This window comes from Hypanus sabinus, chromosome 4 (assembly GCF_030144855.1).
Source record: "Hypanus sabinus isolate sHypSab1 chromosome 4, sHypSab1.hap1, whole genome shotgun sequence".
NCBI lineage: Eukaryota > Metazoa > Chordata > Chondrichthyes > Myliobatiformes > Dasyatidae > Hypanus > Hypanus sabinus.
In genome coordinates this window covers 160,008,708-160,030,200 of record NC_082709.1, presented here as the reverse complement: position 1 = coordinate 160,030,200, position 21,493 = coordinate 160,008,708, and the positions used below count along the sequence as shown (strand labels likewise).

Genomic DNA, 21,493 nt, shown 5'->3' with positions numbered 1-21,493 from the left:
TAGTGCAACAAGATTATCCACCTTATTTCTTATACTCTATGCATTGAGATATACCACTTTGAGAACTGTATTTCTCTGATTCTGCATCCCCAATGCACTATTCACCCTCATGGCTGCAATTATGTCCTGTCATCTGCCTACCCCTCCTGACAGTCTGACTGCATGCTGTCTTTGCTTTTTACCATCCATCCTGTCCTGAGTCCCTTCACTCTGATTCCCCCCCCCCCCCCCCCGGCCAAATTAGTTTAAACCCTCTCCAACAGCTCTAACAAACTTGCCTGTGAGAATATTGGTTCCCCTTGGGTTCAGGTGCAGCCTGGCACTTTTGACCAAGTCATACCTCCTCCAGAATGGATCCTAATGATCCAAGGACCTGAAGCCCTGCCCCCAGCACCAGCTTCTCAGCCACGCATTAATTTGTCAAATCATTCTGCTTCTACCCTCACTGCAATGTGGCACAGATAACAATCCAGAAATTGCTACCTGGGAGGTCCCGCTTCTCAATTTTTTACCTCATTCTTTAAATTCTCTTTTCAGCACCTTTTTGCTTTTCCTTCCTATGTCATTGGTACCAATATGTAATAAGAAATCTGGCTGCTCTCCTTCCCTCTCCAAAATCTGTGGATGCAATCCGAGATGTTCCTGACCCCGACACCTGGAAGGCAGCATACCATCTGGGTGTCCCATTCACATCCACATAATCTTCTCTTACATTATTTGTCACATGTACACCAAACCATCAAAAGATGCAATGAAATGCGTTGATTTTGCGTCAAAATCAAATCAGTGGGGCTTGTGTGAGTGCTGCTACGCATGCCCATTGCTCACGAATCCTAACTATGTTTTTGAAATGTGGGAGGAAACCTGTGCAGTCATGGGGAGAATGTACAAACTCCTTACAGACAGTGGTGGGAGCTAATAATGACTTACCAAGCTATTTTGGCAATGTTAGACTAAATAACATATTTTGTAACTGTGAGATGAATAAAATTATTTAAATCTATTTTCTCTTTCTATTACCAGAAATGATTTTAGGACTTGGGATGAAAGTGAGTTGCCAGTTTATAAATGTATTGCATTAAAGAGAGGCTGTTGAGTACATTAATGCCTGAGTACACTACGCCCCTCAATGAATAATAGATGACTGCATTACCTTGACTTTGTCGGTTCATATAATAAGAACTGGTGCTTTACTAGGCATGAATAATAATTAATCTGTCTACATCCCTTCCTTACCCTGCACCTGCCATCCACACCACCACATACCAACTGCTATCGTACCAATCATCACCTCCCCCAGCCCCCACCTTCCATCAACTCTCCAGTCATCATGGGCTCACCTTCACTACTGAGCAGGTGTGAAGGGCTCTGGGGTAACTCAGACATGGCAAAGCATTGGGACTGGATGGTGTGAACCCCAAGGTCCTGAAGGAGCTTGCTGAACAACTGTGTGGTGTTCTCCAGTGCACTTTCTATCTTGAGTCTCAGCCTGGAAAGGGTCCCATCTGTGTGGAAAACATTATTTGTGGTCAAGAAAGGCCAACCAAAAGTCTTGAATATCTACCATCCAATGGCTCTGAACTCATACATCATGAAGACTCTAGAGAAGCTGGTCTTGTCTCATTGACCCCCTCCATCTCCTGCAGTTTGCCTATAGGAGCACATTGGAATCGACATTGTTGTCATCTACCTGCTGAACAGAGTCTACTCCCATTTGGATAAGCAGGGCAGCACTGTGAGGATCATGTTTTTTGATTTCTCAAGTACCCCCAATGCTAGGGTAGAAGCTCAGTCATTGCAGGTTGACTCTTCCATTGTATCCTGGATAATGCTATCTGACTGGCAGACCACAGTCTATGCAGCTTCAGAGCTGTGCATCAGTCATGACTGTAAGCAGCTCTGGGGCCCCACAGGGGACTGTATTGGCTCCCTTCCTGTTTATCCTGTATACCTAGATACATCACTGAGTCCCGTCATATACAGAAATTCTCTGATGACTCAAAAGTAGTTGGGTGTGTGATGGGAGGATGAATACAGGGCCCTGGTGGAAGACTTTGTCAAATGGTGCAAGCTGAAGCATCTGTAGCTCAGCATCAGTAAGTCAAAAGAGATGGTGATGGACTTTAGGAATACGAAGCCTGCACTGCTCTCTGTTACTATTGATAGTGAGGACCTACAAGTACTTGGGGATGCACCTAGATGACAGACTTGGGTGGAGCACCAACACAGAGGCTGTGTACAAGAAGGGCCAGAGACATCCTGAGGAGGCTGAGGTCCTTTGGAGTATGCAGGCCTCTCCATCATATGTTCTACCAGTACGTTGCCAGTACAATGTTCTATGCGGTGGTGTGCTGGGGCGATGGCATCAATGCAGGTGATGCCAACAAGCTCAATAAGCTGATTTGAAAGGGTAGCTCTGGAGGCTGTGATAGACCATATGGAAATACTGGCAATTCTGGATAATGTTTCTCACTCTCTACATGCCTCCTTGGCTGAACAGAGGAGCACTTTTAGTAATAGACTAAGACGACTGAGCTGCTCCTCAGAGTGCTATATGAGGTTATTTTTACCCTCTGGCATTAGGCTATATAATAAGTCAACCTATAGCTGGGGAAATGATGAAGCCTCTTGTTAGACTGTATGAGGTGACTTATTTTTTATTTCTAATATTTATTTGTATTTGTATTGATACTGTGGCACTGTAATTTCCTTTGGGATCAATAAAGTATCTATTTTAAAATGGAATATGTACTTTAATAGGCATATAGTAAATGTGTTTTGAAGGTATGTTGTCAAGGAATTAATCATCTTTGGGATCTAACCATTTATCGCCCATCCCTAATTGGGCATAAGAAGGTGGTGGTGATTGCCTTCTCGAACTGTTGCAGTCTTACTGGCGAAGGTGTCCCATGGTGCAATTGGCTTGTGATTTCCAAGATTTAGAGCCAGTGATGATGAAGGATGGGAGGTATATTTCCAGGTCTTTGTATGATTTAGAAAGGAACCTGGAGGGTGGTGTTTCCATGTAGCTACTGTCCTTGCCTGTTTTGGTGGTTGAGTTTGTGGGGTTGAAGCAGCCTGGATGAGTGATTGTGGTGCCTTTGGTGGATGATATGCTGTAACTACTGTAGAGCAGTGGTGGAGGATCTGAATGTTTATGGTAGTTGATGAGTGTCAGTCTAATGGGCTTCATATTCCTAAATGGCACTGAGCTTCTTGTTGTCACTACACTTTTCTAGGCACATGAAAAGATTTTACAACGTTCTTAACTTAGTCTTTGTAGATGGCAGAAAGGACTGGGGGTATTAAATTGGATTAGACAATGCCTTCATGAGAGAAGCCAGAGTCATACAGGGAGAATGAAGAGGTAATAGATAGGATTTACAAGGGTTTGTCACCCCCTTGTTGCAGCAGACATATATTTGGATGACTGTCAGGAGAGGGAAAGGTAATAAGCAGCCAGTGCAGAGTACCCCTGTGACCATTCTCCTCAATTATGAATATATTGCTTTGGACGCTGTTGGGGGAGGGGAAACGACCTACCAAGGGAAACCAGAGCAACTGTGTTTCTGGCACTGAGTCTGGCTTTATGGCTCAGGAAGAAGAGGAGAACGGTAGTGATAGAGAATTCTATAGTTAGAGGAGCAGACAGTAGATTCTGTGGACATGAAGAAGACACCCAGAAGGTATTTTGCCTTCCAGGTGCCAAGGTCAGGGATGTGTCAAATTGGGTCCACTGCATTCTATTGGGGGAGGGTGAGCAGCCAGCTGTCATGGTACATACCAATGACATGGGTAGGAAAAGGGAGGAGGTCTTGAAGAGAGAATATAGAGGTTAGATAGAAAGTTAAAACACAGGACTTCCAGGGTAGACGTCCATTTAGAATAGAGATGAAGAGGAATTCCTTTAGCCAGAGGGTAGTGGATCTGTGAATTCATTGCCACAGACGGCTGTGGAAGCCAAATCATTGAGTATATTTAAAGTGAAGGTTGAGAGGTTCTTGTTTTTTTTTTGTTTTTCTCTTTTACTTCAAGTGGGGTCTGACCAGGGTCCTATATAGCTGCAACATTACCTCTTGGCTCCTAAGTTCAATTCCACGATTGACGAAGGCCAATACATCGTGCATTTTCTTAACCACAGAGTCAACCAGTGCAGCTGCTTTGAGCGTCCTATGGACTCGGACCCCAAAATCCCTCTGATCCTACACAGTGCCAAGAGTCTTACCGTTTGAGGTTCTTGTTTAGTCAGGATGTCAAAGGTCACGGGGAGAAGGTAGGAGAAAGGGGTTGAGAGGGATAATTAATCAGCCATAATGGAATGACAGTAGACTTGAAGGGTCAAATTGCCTAATTCTACCTCTGTGTCTCCTGGTCTTATACGTATATGTTCTTATGTTTTTATACATGATTGGGAGGGGTTTAGAGAGCAGGTGCAGGTTAATGGGACTAAGCAGATTTATAGTTAGGCATTGACTGTGGGCATTGGGTCTGTTTCTGTGTTGTAGTGTTCTATGACTCTTATCGGATGTTGGGTCACTCACTGGAGGATACTTAGACATCAACTTGCTCTTATAGTCATTGTGGTTGATCCAGTTGAGTCTTTGGTTTATGGTAGCAGTCATGGTTTTTTTGGTATGGTATTTAGAAACGGGTCATGCCTAGCACTTTTCTGGAGATACTGAGTCTGGGACACCACTCAAGTTCCTATGGGGATGTCTTGGTGCAGGGATAATTAACCTCTGACAGCCAAAACCATCTTTCTTTGTGAATGTTTTAATTCCATCCATTTCCATGCAAAGATTGAAATGCTGCGCTGATGCCCAAGCTTTGTGACCACAGTAGAGTCGGCCCTCCTTATCCATGAGGGATTGGTTCCGGGACCCCTCGCGGATACCAAAAAATGCGGATGCTCAAGTCCCTTATTCAACCTGTCTCAATGCGGTAGACCTTAGGACCCAGCAGAACCCCAGTCCTTATTTAACCTGTCTCAGTGCTGTGGACATTAGGACCTGACGGCGGAGCTCTGAATCTGCAGTGTTTCTGTTCACAAAAATAATCACGATCACGATTGAAAATAAAGTGGAAGTAATAAAGCGATCGGAAAGAGGTGAAACACCATCGGTCGTTGAAAAAGCGTTAGGCTACAGTCGGTCAGCGATCAGAACAATTTTAAGGATAAAGTGAGAAAGGCCCTGCCCTGATGAAAGCTACAATTATTACTAAGCAAGGCACTGGTTTAATTATTGGGTTTTGGGGTTTGGGGTTTTTGATCCACCGCATTTACCAGACACAGATGAAGAGTGCGCTCAGGGGTGATCTGTCACTGGATCGAACTCAGGAACTTCTGTTCCCGAGTCTGGTGCTGAAACTATGTTCTTAAGTGTCTTATATACATAGAAAGGTAAAATATATACTATATACTAAGACAAACATTTGACATAACTGATGCTAAATAATACCGGATGTACCTGTTCCAACTTACTTAGTAAGAGAACTTAGGATTTTTTTTGATCCCGATCCATGATAACCGACGCACATCCTCCAATATATGTTAAGTCATCTCTAGTAAAATGTTTTGAAAAACTAATAAAAAAAATCATCTCTAGATTATTTATAATACCTAATACAATGTAAATGCTATGTAAAATAGTTGTTATACTGCATTGTTTAGGGAATAATAACAAAGAAAAAAAAGTCTGTACATGCTCGAACAACAAGTGCTGGAAGAGCACTTCTGGGTTTTCTCGATTCATGGTTGAATTTGCACATGTTGTATTCGCGGATAAGGAGGGCCGACTGTATTATCTAATTTAAGGGATTTTCAAATGTACAGATGTAGTTTTGTAATAGTTTAGATTAGATATAATTTAGTGAAGTTTAGTGCATATAGAGTTCCCATGAATTGTTGACATGCATATTGAATTTATCATTTAGTAGGAAAAAGCATTGTACTTTAGACAATTAGATATGCAAAACTCGACCAACCAGCAAATTATGACAGGTTGAATAGAGCTAAGGGATTGGATTGCTGACGATCAGGAATGGCATGCTTGTAAAATCAATACAGTTTGCATTCCCGCATGCAAATGAAAAACATTTTAATGTGTTTAATGTGTGGAAATGTGAGGTTATCCACTTTAGTAGGATGAATGGAAATGCAAAACATTGTCATTGTTATGTTACACAGCGCTGATGTAGAGGGGATTTGAATGACTTGTATGTGAAACACAATTATCATGCAGGTCTTAACATTTAGGCCTTGAAGTAGATCAGTGCAAGCTTTCACAAGATAAATACTCGGAAAATAAATTTTTTGGAGAACTGGAAGAATAGGAAAACAGAATTCATAGGAATACTTCCAAAGATCTGGCACGTATAGTGGGCTGAATGCTTTATTCTGTAATTTTTCATTGTTTCATTTCAGAGATTTCAATGTAAAGGTACCCTGGACCGATTGTGTACAAGGCAGGAAGATGATTGAAAAAGATAAAAGGATAAGTTACAAGCTGATTGAAATATTCATTAATTTATGCTATTTAAGATGTCCTAACTTAACATTGGCAAAGACTGCTGATACATTTTGTATTAGTAATAATACACACCCAACCCTAAGAATTAAGAGTATTTCTAGCAATAATCCCACATCAACAAGGTGGCAAATTGTGTTTCATACTCAATGGATGAATATATAAGTTCCAACACCCAGCTTATTTATTTATGCATTTGAAAAGAGTTGCATCCTGATCACTTCATTTGCTTTGGCTTTAGATAAGCATTGTAATATTACATTTCACAGAAGAACAAAATCGTGCTTCACTCAGGCTGTTGAATCTCTGGCATTCTCTGCCCCAGAGAATGCTGGAAGCCAAATGAATTTGTACATTTAAGGTGGAGGTAGATAAATATTTGAGCGGTTGAGGAGTTGTTGTTATGGGGAACAACAGAAAAGAGGAGCTGAGGCCTGTAATGATCAGCCATGATCATATTTAAAGATAGGACAGGCTTGACGGGTCTGCTAGCTTACTCTTTTGCTGATTTTCTTTGTTCTTGCAGTTAGAAGAGTAATCTTTCAGTATTTATTCCAGAAAGGTTGCCATGTAATGTGGAACCACATTACTAAAAATAATCGTCTGAAAAAAGTATAATAGTTGCTGAAATAGTAACAGATGCCACCTTGAAGCAAGAAGGCTAGTAATCCAGACTTGTGCCGTTAGAAGACAGGGTGTTTTAGAGCTTGATCTGAGACTGATCTGGACATTGGAAGTTTAAGAGGCGGGGATTTCACACAGACCCAAGTAGAAGAAGGCAGCAGTGTGTTGCGACAATGTAATTGACCTCTGACCAGCAACCAGTGGTTGGGATTAATTAGCAAGAGCAAATTAAAGGAAGGCAGGGGCAAGCGCAGTAGCCATAGTTGCAGCGGCCATCGATGGAGTGGACAAAGTCAAGAGTGGTAAACTTCGGGCTTTAGCTCTTTGAGGCTTCAGTCAGAGAAAGCAAAAGAAAGGTTTTGAATTTCAGTGGGAACAACTAAGGTAGATCTTACACAGTGAACGATTGAGCATTGACGAATGTGGTAGAACAAAGAGATCTGGAATACAGGTACATAATTCGTTGAAAGAGGCACCATAGGGTTGTAAATAATGCTTTCTGGGACATTGGCCTTCTTTAATAAATGTACTGAATGCAGAAAATGGGATGTTATGTTGATGTTGTATAATACATTGGTGAGGTCTAATTAGGAGTATTGTGTACAGTAGTGGTCACCAACCTTTTTAAGCCCAAGATCCCCTCACCTTGCCTTTAGCGAAAGGCAAGATCTATCTACTAAATCGTTTAGAGAAAATACAGCTCAGATTGTACTTCCAATTTGAGGCCTTTTATTTGGGCTAATTGTATTTGAATTACACAAAATACTTTTGTCAAACTTTCAAATTAATTCAAACAAGAAAACACTGTAACTAGCATATCAAACAGCTGTCTTTCTTTAAGAATATTACAATACTTCACACCTTTAATTCTAAGTTACATTATTTAATTTTATTTTAACACAAAAAATAAATGAATAAAAATTGACTATTGCACTCAGTGTGATGACTGGGGCTGAATACTTACTGCTAGTTCCCTGAAATTTGGTTCATAACTACAGACAGCCAGTCTGAGGTGTCTGTCAGTAAGACAGCTCCTGTACTTAGAGTTAATAATTTTCATCTGTGAAAATGCAATTTCACATAGATACGTTGACCCGAAGTTGGCACAGACTTTCAGTGCACATGTGGTGAGATGAGGAAACTTCTCCCTGCCGACACGGTCCCGGAAGTCACAGTCCCTTGATCTTGGTTTAAGCTCGATGTCATTTTGCAAATCAATTATTTCCATTTCGGTATCACTTGGCACACCAAACACTTCGGCTGCTATCTGTTCTATATCGATTGGTAGAAATGGGTTTGAAATAAATGCAGCAATATCTTTCATGATGTTTAACTTCCCAAAACGCTGATCGAACTCTATTGCCAGTTTTTCTAGGTAAGCACAGTACTGCTCAGGGCGAAAAGCATTTTCTTCCTTGATGGCCTGTAACATTTTTTCCAAGTTGGGTAAGTGTGTCAGCCTCCCATTCTTTAAATTTGAAATCCAAACGCTGAGCTTGGCCTTAAATGCATTTACTGCACTTATCATATGGATAAGGTGTTGGTCTTTTCCCATGAGCTCATTGTTATAGCCATTAGGTCTGTCAGAAACCCTAAATCCAGTAGCCACGCATCATCTGACAGTTCCTCGTGCTCGTCGTTTCTTGTCCACATAAAAGTCTTTACCTCAGGCAGCAAGTCAACAAATCGTTGCAGCACTTTGCCGCGACTCAACCACTCAGCATGAAGAATTATGTCTCTGTAAGCGGCATCGAGCTCATCCAGTAACACCTTGAATAAGTGGTGCTGAAGCGCTTTTGCTCGAATCAAGTTTTATCAGTTTAACCACCAGTGAGAAAAGTCCACGACCTTTCGAGTCAAGGCCTGCTGATGAATCACACAGTGATAATCCAGGAAGGTGGGAAAATCAGGGTAATTATGACACAGTGCTATAAAACTGATGCTCACACCTCACATTGCTGGGGCCCCATCAGTAGTAATTGTCACTAATTCATGAATGGGGATGTCATTTTCAGGGATATATTTTTTAAACTCATTGTAAATATCCTCACCTCTCATTCTCTCCTTTAATTGCAAAAGAGTGAGGAAGTCCTCCTTTGTTTTAAAATCCTAGAAAGCCATTCTGACAAATACAACAGGCTGAGCTGTTTGCATTACATCAGGGATTCATCGAGCTGCAGTGAAAAATATTCACAGAGTGACAAGTCCTTTAATCCTTGTCGATCCACGCCTTCTGACAGTGACTCTACTTTCCTTGTCACTGTTGCAGGATAAAGTGGTATATTATGTATTGCAGTTTTGATACTGTCTTTGTTTTTAAAGTCATTAAAAATAGTCTCTGCGGTAATGGCTATTGCTTCCTTGAATAAATTGCTATCTGTAAAAGGCTTCTTGTGTTTAGCCAAAAGGTGACTTACACGAAATGATGCTTCAATAGCAGCCTTACTTTGAGCAGCATGTTTTGTGAAAAACGATTGCTGGGCCTTCAACCCCGATTTCAGCTCCTCAAACTTCCTGGCATGGATTGCGCTCTTTGGGGGGTAGGTGTCTTTAAATTTCTGGTGGTTGGTGTTGTGGTGCCGCTCCAGATTCCCTCTTTTAGTCAATGCTTGTGTTTGGTGGCACAACATACATACACACTTGTCTTTCACCAAGGTAAATAGAAATTCCTCTTGCCATTCTGGTTGGAAGTTGTACGTTTTCGCCTTCTTTCGTGGAGCCTCTGCCATGCTAGCAAACTACCTTGCAGGATATCACCAGCGAGTGCCATATATTGATGTTTGCGACAGTCTGTACTCTAATCTAATCTAATTGGTCACTTTGATGCAGCATAAGCTATGCTGAAAACACGGTGCATAGCGGGGAAGCTATACACACATGCACACTGGGCAGAAAGAACAGAACTAAAACCCCGCAACCTGGAAACAATCTCTCTTTACAAAGAGCTTTCAGTAGTGAAAGTATTGCTATATTACCATTATCCTAATTAGTATTACTTATTTTTATAATACAACTGTATTTGTGTATTTATTTTTCATTTTTTCGGGATCTACTGGGAAAGTCTCAAAGATCGACTAGTGGATCGCAATCGACCGGTTGGCAACCACTCGTGTGCAGTTTTTGTCACCTATCTACATGAAAAATGTAAAGAAAGGTTGAAAGGGTATAGAGAAAATTTACATGGATGTTGCTGGGTCTGGAGGTACTGAGTTATAAGGAAAGATTGAATTGGCTAGGGCAATATTCTTTAGAACGCAGAAGATTGAGAGGAGATTTGATAGAGGTAAACAAAATAATGAGTGGTATATATCCATTAAATGCAAGCATGCTTTTTCTATGGAGTTTAGGTGGGACTACAGCCAGTGATCATTGGTTAATGGTGAAATGTGAGAAGTTTAAGAGGAACATGAGGGGAAACTTCCTCACTCAGAGGGTTGTGAGAGTGTGGAATGAGCTGCCAGCTAGACCATGCAAGCTCAATTTCAATGTTTAATCGAAGTTTGGACAGGTACATGTATAGTAGGGATATAGAGGGCTATGGTCCCAGTACAGGTCAATGGGAATGGGCAGTTTAAATGGTTTCAGCATGTACTAGATGAGCCAAAGGGTCTGTTTCTGTGCTGTACTTCCCTATAATTCTCATAACTTTTGTAATCAGGGACACAAGAAATTTAGGAGTAGCATTTAACCAGCTTACCCTGCCATTCACTATCATTATAGCTGATCTGCTGCAGACATTATTCTCTGCTCGTTCCCCATTGTCCCCAATTACCCAATCATTAAAAAACAATTCAACCTTTAATCCTTGAGAAAGATTCCTCAGAAGTAGGAATATCTCAATATCTATCTTGATTTTCCTTGGGGTCATGTGTTTTTCAAGAAGTTATCGGTCATTCTAAACCCCAAAGAACACAGATCCAAATTTATTTTAGCTACTTGTGATAGAACAACCCACTCATCTCATGAATTAACCTAGTGCGGGGGTCGGCAACCCGCGGCTCCGGAGCCACATGTGGCTCTTTTACGTCTGTGCTGCGGCTCCCTGTTGCTTTGGGAAATAATTGGTTGTGGCGACCCTTTTCCTGGCACATCCGAACCGACTCACAATAAGATAGCCTACGGGGGTTTGCGAGCACAGAGCTTTGGAGCCTCTGCGCCATGGGGGGGGGGGGGGGGCAGGTTGAGGGAGGCTTAAAAGTGAGGCTGAAGATTTCGAATAAAGTTTTTTTCCTTCGACTGCAGTTACCGACTCCGTGTCGTAATTTTAGCGCTGCGTGTAGCACACCGCTACATGGTCAGTATTTAATTAATATGTATTTTATGTTAGTTTGTTAGTTTTTGAAATGTAAATCTAAATTTGAAGATTATGGTGATCTTGTACAATCTAAATAAGACGTTGTGGCGACCCATTTCCTGACACATCCGAACCGGCTCACAATTAGCCAGCGTTCAGGCTAAGGGAGATAGCCTACGGGGGTTTGTGAGCACGTGTCTTTTGCAGCATCCGCGCCCATGGGGGGCGGGTTGAGGGAGGCTTAAAAGCAAGGCTGTTTAGTTCGAATAAAGCTATCTTTGACTGCAGTTTACTGACTGCGTGTAGCAACCGCTACAACGTGTTTTTATCGCTGGCTGTCCAGAGGGGAGGTGCTGAAACGCTTTGTCGCGCGTCTGGAAGAAGTGAAAACTTTCCTGGGCAGCAAAGGGCTCAACTTTCCTGAGCTGGAACAGCCAGAGTGGCTGGAAAAGCTACACTTCATGGTAGACATGACAGCGCACCTGAACACGCTGAACACAGCTCTTCAACGGGGTAAGGACGTACAGCCCTGCACATGTTGGAGGATGTTTTGCATTCGAGCGCAAGTTGACGTTGCTTGCCAGAGATTTACAGAAAGGCACATTGTCTCACTTCCCCAATTTGAGAGAGTTCAAACAATGTCACGACATGATAAATTCGGAGTATTTACATTCTGCAATCATCGCAATGCAAACATCGTTTGGGAAACGCTTCTGTGAGTTCAGAGAGGAAAAAAACACATTATCCTTCCCGGTCACTCCCCTAAGCATCGATCCATCCCTACTGAATACGACTGCATTGTCAGGTGTGAGTCAACCTGAAGAAGTATGATAAATATTTTAATTGCGTATTATTTTACGTATATTCATATGTTTTCATTGTTCAGTGAAATAGTCCTTTTATTTTTCAGGTTGACAGCTGGCTGACGTTATTTTTGGTTTGCTGCTGGCGGCAAATTTAAGTTTGGCGTTTTTCATAAATACAAGAAGGACTCAAATAGACGTTGAGTATTTTACTTAAAAGTAACCTTCAACCCAACGTCTTTTTTTCGGAGTTCAAAATGTTTTTGTTGCATGCAGAAATGTAATTTCGTTTTCTCTGCAGGAGTTCATCAATTTCATAAATGCAACACATTATAGTTTATTTATACATAGCATAAAGGCAAAACAAAACGTTGTATGCAGTGTTATTTCATTTTAAATGTCAAACGGGTTTTGCGGCTCCCAGTGTTTTCTTTTCTGTGGGAAACGGGTCCAAGTGGCTCTTTCAGTGGTAAAGGTTGCTGACCCCTGACCTAGTGAATTGCTACTGTACTATTTCCAATGCTTTAACAAGAGACCAAGACTCGGCACAATGTTCCAAATGTGGGCTTACCAACACCTTGTGTAATAGTGACTTTGATTATTCAGTAGTCAGTTGTTCTGAACTCTAGTTGCTTCAACATCTGAATCACCAGGGTCTTGTTTTCCATGCTACTTGATCTCTTTCCCATGCTTCCTTTAAACTCAAAGGGGCCCCATTTCTTCCCACTCCCTTTAAACTCTCTAGGGTCTGTTTCTTCCAGTCTCTGATTTTTGGGAAATTTTATTATCTCGTATAACATTTTACAAAAGCAGTTAAAAGTGTATTTGGATATTTATTGGGGATAAAATTCCTGACTGGTTACATTATGGTCTGCTACGGAAATTCCTACCTGCAACAATGCAAGAAGCTGAAGATTGTTGTGGATTCAGCCCCATATATTGTGATCACATCCTTTCCCACCAGTGGTCATTTCTATTTAAGGCATTGCCTCAGAAGGCAACATCTATCATCAAACATTGCCAACATCTGGCCTGTTGCATTTTCTCCCAATTAACACTGGACAGGAGGTACAGAAGTCTGAAGTCCTATAGCACCAAGTTCAAGATGTCTATTTCCTTTCTACCAATTGGTTCTTGACCAACCTGCACATCCATAAACAGTACTTCAGTATGACCATGATGCACTGCAGTGGATTTTTCTTTGTTCTTATTGGTTCTTTTTTTTTAATTGTGTATAATGTATGTTTTTCTTGAGAGTCTTGTATATCTGATGCTGTATGTTTGTGATGCTGCAAGTAAGTTTTTCATTGCATGTGTGTACATTTACTTGTGCATATGGCAGTGGACTTGACAGTTCAATCTCCATTTACTGGTCCTTAGTTACCAGACTCTGATTCATGAACAGTCTTTAAACTGTCTGGATTCTCGCGATCTGTTTACAGTTATCGTGTCCACTGGAAAGCTGGTTGTAATACTGTGCAAGATCTGAAAAAGTGAAATAATGGTTTGTTGCCAAATTGAGGAATAACTTCCATTAGTTTATTAGTACCTGGAAAATGGGTCACAGTGCTGCACAAAATCTGCTACACTGGCTTAAAATCTGAGGGTGTCATATTTTTGGAATTTTACTATACTTTCCCATTTCTAAGTTCTAGCCCTCTTGCAATAAAGCCCGATATGTCATTTTTTCTTCCAAATTATTTGCTATACTTGTCTGCTTTTTTTAGTGATTCACTGGAAAGTACAGTTTCAAGCACTGTTGCAAGAAGAAGTTTGTGAACCCTTTGCAGTTATCTGGTTTTCTGCACTAATTACTCATAAAATGTGGTCTTATCTTCATCTCAGTCACAATAATAGACAAACATGATCTGGCTAAAGTAATAACAAATAAACAGTTGTACTTCTCATGTCTTTATTGAACACATTGCTTAATCATTCACAGTCCAGGCTGGAGAAATTAGATGAACCCTTGTATTTAATAACTGGTAGAACTTCCTTTACCAGCAATAAAGCAATAACCTCCACCAAATGTTTCCTGTAATTGCAGATCAGACTTGCATAACAGCAAGGAGGAATTTTAGACCATTACTCCATACAAAACTGTTTCAGTTCATCAATATTTCTGGGATACCTTGCATGAACAGTCCTCTTTTGGTCATGCCAAAGTGTCTCAATTGGGTTAAGATCTGGACTCTGACTTGGCCATTCCAAATCAGGAATTTTTTTTTCTTTTTAAACTGTCCTGTTGTTGATTTACTCTTGTTTTTCAGATCATTGTCCTGTTGCATCGTCCAACTTCTGTTAAGCTTCAGGTAACATACTACTACCCTGACATTCTCCTGTAAAATGTCTTGATACAATTTTGATTTCATTGTTCCCTCAATGATTCCAGGCCCTGAGACAGCAAAGCAGCCCCAAACCACGATGCTTCTTCCACCATGCTTCACAGTTGGGATGAGGTTTTGGTGCTGGTGTGCAAGGCCTTTTTTCCTTCAAACATAGCGGTGTGCTTATCTGCCAAAAACTTTTGTCTCATCTGTCCACAGAACATTGTCCCAGGAGTGTTTTGGAACATCCAGATGGTATTTTGCAAACTTGAGATGTGCAGCAATGTTTATTTTTGGAGAGCAGTGGTTTTCATCGTTGGTGTCTTTCTATGAACACCATTCTTGTTCAGTATCTTTCTTATAGTGGACACACGAACAGTGATTTTAGCAAGTTCTAGAAATTTCTGTAGGCCTTTTGCTGGTGTGCCTTGGGTTCTTTTTCACTTCCTTCAGCATTGCAAGTTGTGCTCTTGGTATGATCTTTTGCAGGAATTCCACACCTACGGAGACTAGCGACAGCACCGAATTTCCTTCATTTGTAGACAATTTCTCTCATGTCGACTGATGAACCCTCAGGTCTTTAGAAATGCTTTTGTTGCCTTTTCCAGCTCCGTGCATCTCTGCGATTCATCTAAGATCCTCTGAAAGTGTTTTCATTGCCCCCATTACACATAAACAAAAACCTTCATTGAGAAGAGCAGGGTCTGTCAGTAACCTGACTGTGTGTCTTTTTTATAGGGCAACACACCTCTACAACCTACACCTCCAATCTCATCTCATTGATTGGAACACCTGACTCCAAATAGTTTTTGGAGAAGGCATTACCCCAGAGGTTTACATTCTATTTTGAGCTATACTGTGATTGTTTAAATGGTGTACTTAGTATTGACAAGAAGAAGTACAGTTGTTTGTATGTTATTAGTTTAGGCAGATTGTGTTTGTCTATTATTGTGACTTAGATGAAGCTTTGACCATATGTTATGACTAATTAATGCAGAAAAATAGGTATTTGCAAAGGGTTCACAAGATTTTTCTTGCAACTGTACATGAAGAACCACATGAAAAGGGAAGTTATATTCTCCTATCCAGTCTCATGAATCTTTCAGAGACTTTATTTTCTAATTGCAGAGTTTCATAACTCAGCAGTTCAGTGGTTGATGTCATTGTGATTCATTGCTTTGTTTGGCTGCCTCAGGGATGTTACGGTGTATCGGACTGACACACTCTGCCATCTGGCTGAAACATCTAAATGCCGTATTTGCACCTTATTTTCAGCTTCACGAATCAACCTTTATCTACCTTGCTCAATTTATGTTTAAAAAAAACTAATGAATTTGTTAGACACTTCTTTTCATTAAAGCATCTTGAATTTACTTGACATTCTAATGACTTCCCAAATGTCGTACAAAATGTCAGCATTTTAGTGGAAGATGACATTTGTTAGGCTAACTAGCTTGTTTCATAGGTTACATCTCATTTTGTTAATGTGTAATATTTGAGATCAACTGAGATTTTTCTGGAGTCAAGGAAGCATTGGAAGTTTATATCCAAAGCATCTACTGACACTACTATCTCAGTTAAAATATAAAGTGTCTCATTCTTGAGAATTGTGAAATTAATTTTCTTAAATGTCTGTCACTGTTACATGGGACAGTAAAGTCAAAAACAGGGTGTTTGCCTACCTGAACCCCATATTCTCTCCAGTCTAAACTAATTCTGTCTGCCTGAATTTGGTTCATGTTGTTCAGTTCCTTGGCTGTTTTGGTGTATGTTTAAATGCTTCAGCTTCTACCAACTCCCCTTGCAGTTCATTCCAGGCACCAGTCATCCTCTATGTTAAAAACTAACCTTTCCTCATGAATCTACTTCAGGCTCTCCCACTGCAAACTCAAAACTATGCTCTTTAATATTGGATATTTGCTCCCTAAGAGAATCGACTCTGACATCTATCCTGTTGATGCTTCTGATAATTTTATATACTTCCATCTGGTTATCTTTTGATGAAAACAATCCAGGTTTGTCCATTCTTTTCTGATAGCAATTACACTCCAATCCACGCACAGTGTGGTGAACTACTTCTACAGCCTCTCCAAAACCTCCCCATCCTTCCTATAGTGCGGCAACTAGAAACGCAAAAAATACTCAAACTTGCTTTTGCCAAAGTTTTATACAGCTGCTGACTTTTTTTCTCAATACGCTGACCAATGAAGGGAAGCATACCATACAGTATGTTGTCACTTAAAGGGAGCAAGGAACCTCAAGATCCCCTGTGCATGAATGCTACAAAAGATCCTGCTATTTATTGTATAATTCTGCCATTTACTTTATAATTTCCTCTTGTATCCTCCCAAAATGCATCTCCTCACCCTAACCTAGATTAAACATTCTGTCATTTCTCCATCCAACTTTCTAATTGATCTATGTTTTGCTGTATCCTTTGGCTTTTTGCTATCCACAGCTCCATGATTTAAATTTTTTTAAGCTATTGACCTGCTTTGACCATCACCGTTTTATGTTTGTGACTGCTCTTAAATTTAAGGTGTTTGTATCAAAATCAAGTTTCTCCTCAAACTGCCACTGAAATTTGTCAGTCCTTTGTTGAGGAAAATAATTAATTTTGTCTCATAACTAATGACTAGACCTAAAATGGACCAATCCTGTGTTGCTTCCTGACTATACTGCTAAAAGAAGCAGTTGTATTTACTGCATGATAGTTTCCTGAAGTTGCTTACTGAAGTTTATGAAATTGAAAACTAGAGAATGTATTTCTAAATTTAGAAGTGAAAGGTTTAGTTAGAACCTGCAGGGCAGCTTTTTAATGCAGCAGGTGGTAGATATATGGAGCTAGCTGCCAGATGAAATGGTTGAGGCAGGTATATTTCTGCAGTATGTGGATAAGAGTTCAGAGGGATATTAGCTGAAGGGCCTTTTTCTGCATTGCACCACTTTGACCTTCTTTGCAAACTCCTGTATTTCTTGGTTTGTGCTCTGTCCTGCTTTATGAACTCTTTCGTCAGTACCCACTAGTGACATGTTCTCCAGAGTCATGTTTATTATTACTGTCTTATATGTTGTGAAATGCATAATGTTGTTGAAGCAGTACTGTACAAAAACATAAAGATAACATAAATTACAAAATATGTAGGTAGTACAAATAAAAATAAATAATGAGGCAGTGTTAATCAGTTTATGGACTTTTCAGAGATCTGATGGAGAAGAAGAGGCTGTTCTTGTATCACTGAATGTAAGTCTTCAGGCTCCTGTACCTCCTTCCTACATCCCTGATGGTGCTTGATACTTGCCACCTTTTATCACTGTCCTACCTGAAAGAGCATCCTGATATATGAGCCAAGATAATTTCTTACTACTGATCCCATTCTTTTCTGTTACTTCACCTTTTTGCTTTTATCTGTCCTGTGAAAAGATCAAGTGCTCTAAAATTTAGTCCACAGCCTTGGACACCTTGCAAAAACTTCCTTGCAAATGCAATCAGGTCATACCCAAATATTTCTCTATGTGTTATCTCTATATCTGCTGTTTATCTGAATACATACAACATTTGTTTAAAACAAAGTAATCTGTATTTTGTACCATTTGTCTATACTTTCACGCATTTGCAGATGTACTCATTCTGTTCTATCAACTTGTTCCCTCTTTCTAAATTTACCCTCAACTCATGTCAAAGTTCAAAAAATTCTAAGTTTCAAATAAGTTTATTATCAAAGTATGTATATGTGACCTGTGATTCATTTTCTTGTGGGTATACTCAATAACTCTATGGAATAATAACCATAACAGAATCAATGAAAGACCGTCCAACTTGGGCATTCAACCAGAGTGCAGAAGATAACAAACTGCAAATACAAAAAGAAAGAACCATCAATAAGCAGTAAATATTGAGAACATGAGATGAAAGTCCTTGAAAGTGAGTCCATTGGTTGTGGGAATAGTTCAACAGTGGGGCAGGTGAAGTTGAGTGAAGTTATCTCCTTGATAACTTGATCTCACCTCTTAACAACTTTTGCAGATAGTGTTTATATCCTTCTAAATGTATGGCCCCTTGTTCATATAGGCTGCATGAACCTTACATTTGTTGAATGAGCGTAAGTATTTTCCAACATTTACCTTCTGGTTCCCTGACTGCTTCAACTTATTGGCCAGTCCCTGTCAGTTGGTCATATCTTACCTGAGGGCTGTGATTGCTTGCCTTAGTGTTAGTAATTTAGATAGCATTCATTATAATAATGAAGAAAGCCAATGAAGTGTTTTTTGTTGTTTCTTCCTGCCCTTTCCTAGAATATCTATATTGAAATTTGATTCTTTAAGAGCCAGCAGCCACTTGATATTTACTGCAAGTTGCCATTCTACACACACAAAACTAATAGTTGAACACATGAGGAAATCTGCAGATGCTGGAAATTCAAACAACAAACACAAAATGCTGGTGGAACACAGCAGGCCAGGCAGCATCTATAGGGAGAAGCACTGTTGACGTTTCAGGCCGAGACCCTTCGTCAGTCATGATTGTGTGGACATGAGGATATCATTCTAAAAGTTCTTGATTTTAGTGTGTAATACATTGGTGCTAAATGCAGTACTAACAACATAGGTGTAGAATTTTGTTAGATTTAATTTCTGCTTGATCACTGAAGATGGCTTTTCTTGGTTTCCTTTTTGAACTGGTTGTTGATTTGGATGGGCAAGAGCCAGTGGTTGCCCAAGTTGGTGTTTGTCAAGGTGTTCAGTATCTCGAATCCTCTACCGGGCTCTGCAAAAGAAAGTGATAGCTAGCTTAATGAAAACAATGTTTTTATCATAGAAAATATTTCTATGTAAAAAAAATACTGGTTGTGTTGAAAGTCTGAAACTGAAGCAGAAAATGCTGCAAACACAGTATAGAAGACAAGTTCTTCACTGTATTACTGTGATGATAATAAACTAATTCCATTTCCAATCCCAAACACACCAGGTCAGTTGAAACAGTAGTTTATTTGCAATCTGGTGTATTGCACTTGCAATCAATGTGATGTCCCTTACATTTGAGAAACCAGTTATAAGTTGGTTGATCACTTTTTGGTACAGGTTTCCCTCACTATCCGAAGGTAGAGCATTCCTATGAAACGTTTGTAAGCCAAAATGTCGTAAAGTGAAGAAGCAATTGCCATTAATTTATATGGGAAAATTTTTTGAGCATTCCCAGCCCCAAAAATAACCAAATAGCACATAAAACCTAAAATAACACGAACCTATAGTAAAAGCAGGAATGATATGATAAATAGACAGCCTATATAAAGTAGAAATATTGTATGTATGGTGTTGTTTCACTTATCAAAATTGGGAAGACAGCGAGCCAAAATCAATTCGGAGGAAAAAAATTGGCACATACATGCCCACGCACTTACACATATGCGCACACAACTGTCCGCACAAGGCTTCACGGTCATGGTAGTCTTTCTCGGGGTAAACACATGTATAAAGCGGGCATCTTTTTTTGTAAAAGCGAAACTCTTTTTTGGTTGGCGAAATCAGGTAGTAATGTAGGTCTTTCGCAACAGTGAGCTGTCGTAAAGCGAACGTTTGAAAAACGGGTGCCTCCTGTATTCAGTCTGCAGGAGAGACTTTGTTGTCTGTCACTTTAAATCACCATCCTACTCCCAGGATGATTAACTTTCTGTAGTTCATGTCATATAAATCAGTGACAATAAATCTGATTCTGATATTACAAACAAGATCATACTCAAGCGTCAGGAATAGCATCCCATTTTCACTGGTATCCTGTGGACTTGATTGTGAAATCTCCAACTAGATAACCTGCTTTCCTGCCTTCCACTAGCACTCCTATATGAATAAAATGATGATCTCATGGTTCAATGTGAAGTGACTCAATTTGACGGTGTATGAAGAGATTGCTGTGACGGCTGGTGAGTGGCCCATCAACAGTGAGATACAAGTTTTGGGAGTATTCTGTCCAGGTAAAATAGCTGGTGACTGCTGTTGAGCTTGTTACCAACTGTTATCACAACTGAGGAGAACAGTGCAGACAAGGGAAAGAAAGCAGCTTCTATTGCCTCTGATGAGAGAGGCTGATATATGGCTGTTAGTCAACACGTAGACCAGCTTATGGTTCACCTGACACTGAGTCATGTGAAGGTGAGGTCACTGTGGGCTTTTGGTATAAATGGTTGTGACTTAATCAGGTTCCCAGCAGAGCAGCATCCTCCAGCAATTGTTTTTTACTCCATATTCCAGCATCTGCAAGTCTCTTATATTTTCATGATTGTGTTGGTTGCCTTTGATGTTATGATGACACTTACTTGGATCAACCCCTGAAATCTATCAGTTCTTGAATTTATTTCCGAGTGTAATTGAGTGTTTATTGACTATCATTTTGTTTGATTTTTTTTCTTTGAAAATGTTTGATATCACTATTAAATTTTGTTCAAATTGTTCAACCATGTTAATTTAGTATTTTCATATCTCTAATATTTAATTAGAGGGTTTTGCATCTAATTTATTTCTGATTATTTTTTGTTTAATGTAGCAAGAATATTTCCAGGGATGGGGGAATTGCAATATAATGAGCTAGCTTACAAGAGCAATTGTATAATCTTTATTTGGGGGCCTAGAAATTGACCAATTTGCACACTTTTGTTTGTGAAATTGTATATAAAACCTGTTTCCTGCATGTTTGGTTTTGCTAGTGATCACCTTGTGTCAGTTAGCAGTCTTCAGAAAATTCCTCCAGTGGTGGCAGAAATTGCAGGTTGTGAGGGAAAAGTGGGTCCCTAATTTTTAATTAACGATAAAAAGGACATCAGACAGGGATTGGAGACAAAATGTTAATTACATGGTCTTCAATGCCACATGATGTTCTTGTATGCACAAACTTTCTTTTCAGCAACCAGCATAATATTACAA

General features: G+C 40.0%; 1 protein-coding gene across 2 annotated transcripts in view; it reads left to right on the top strand.

Moving 5' to 3' along the window:
* Window positions 1-21,493, top strand: part of tfg (trafficking from ER to golgi regulator) — a 124,641-nt gene that overhangs the window by 9,870 nt on the left and 93,278 nt on the right. The gene's annotated exons all lie outside the window — the stretch shown is intronic.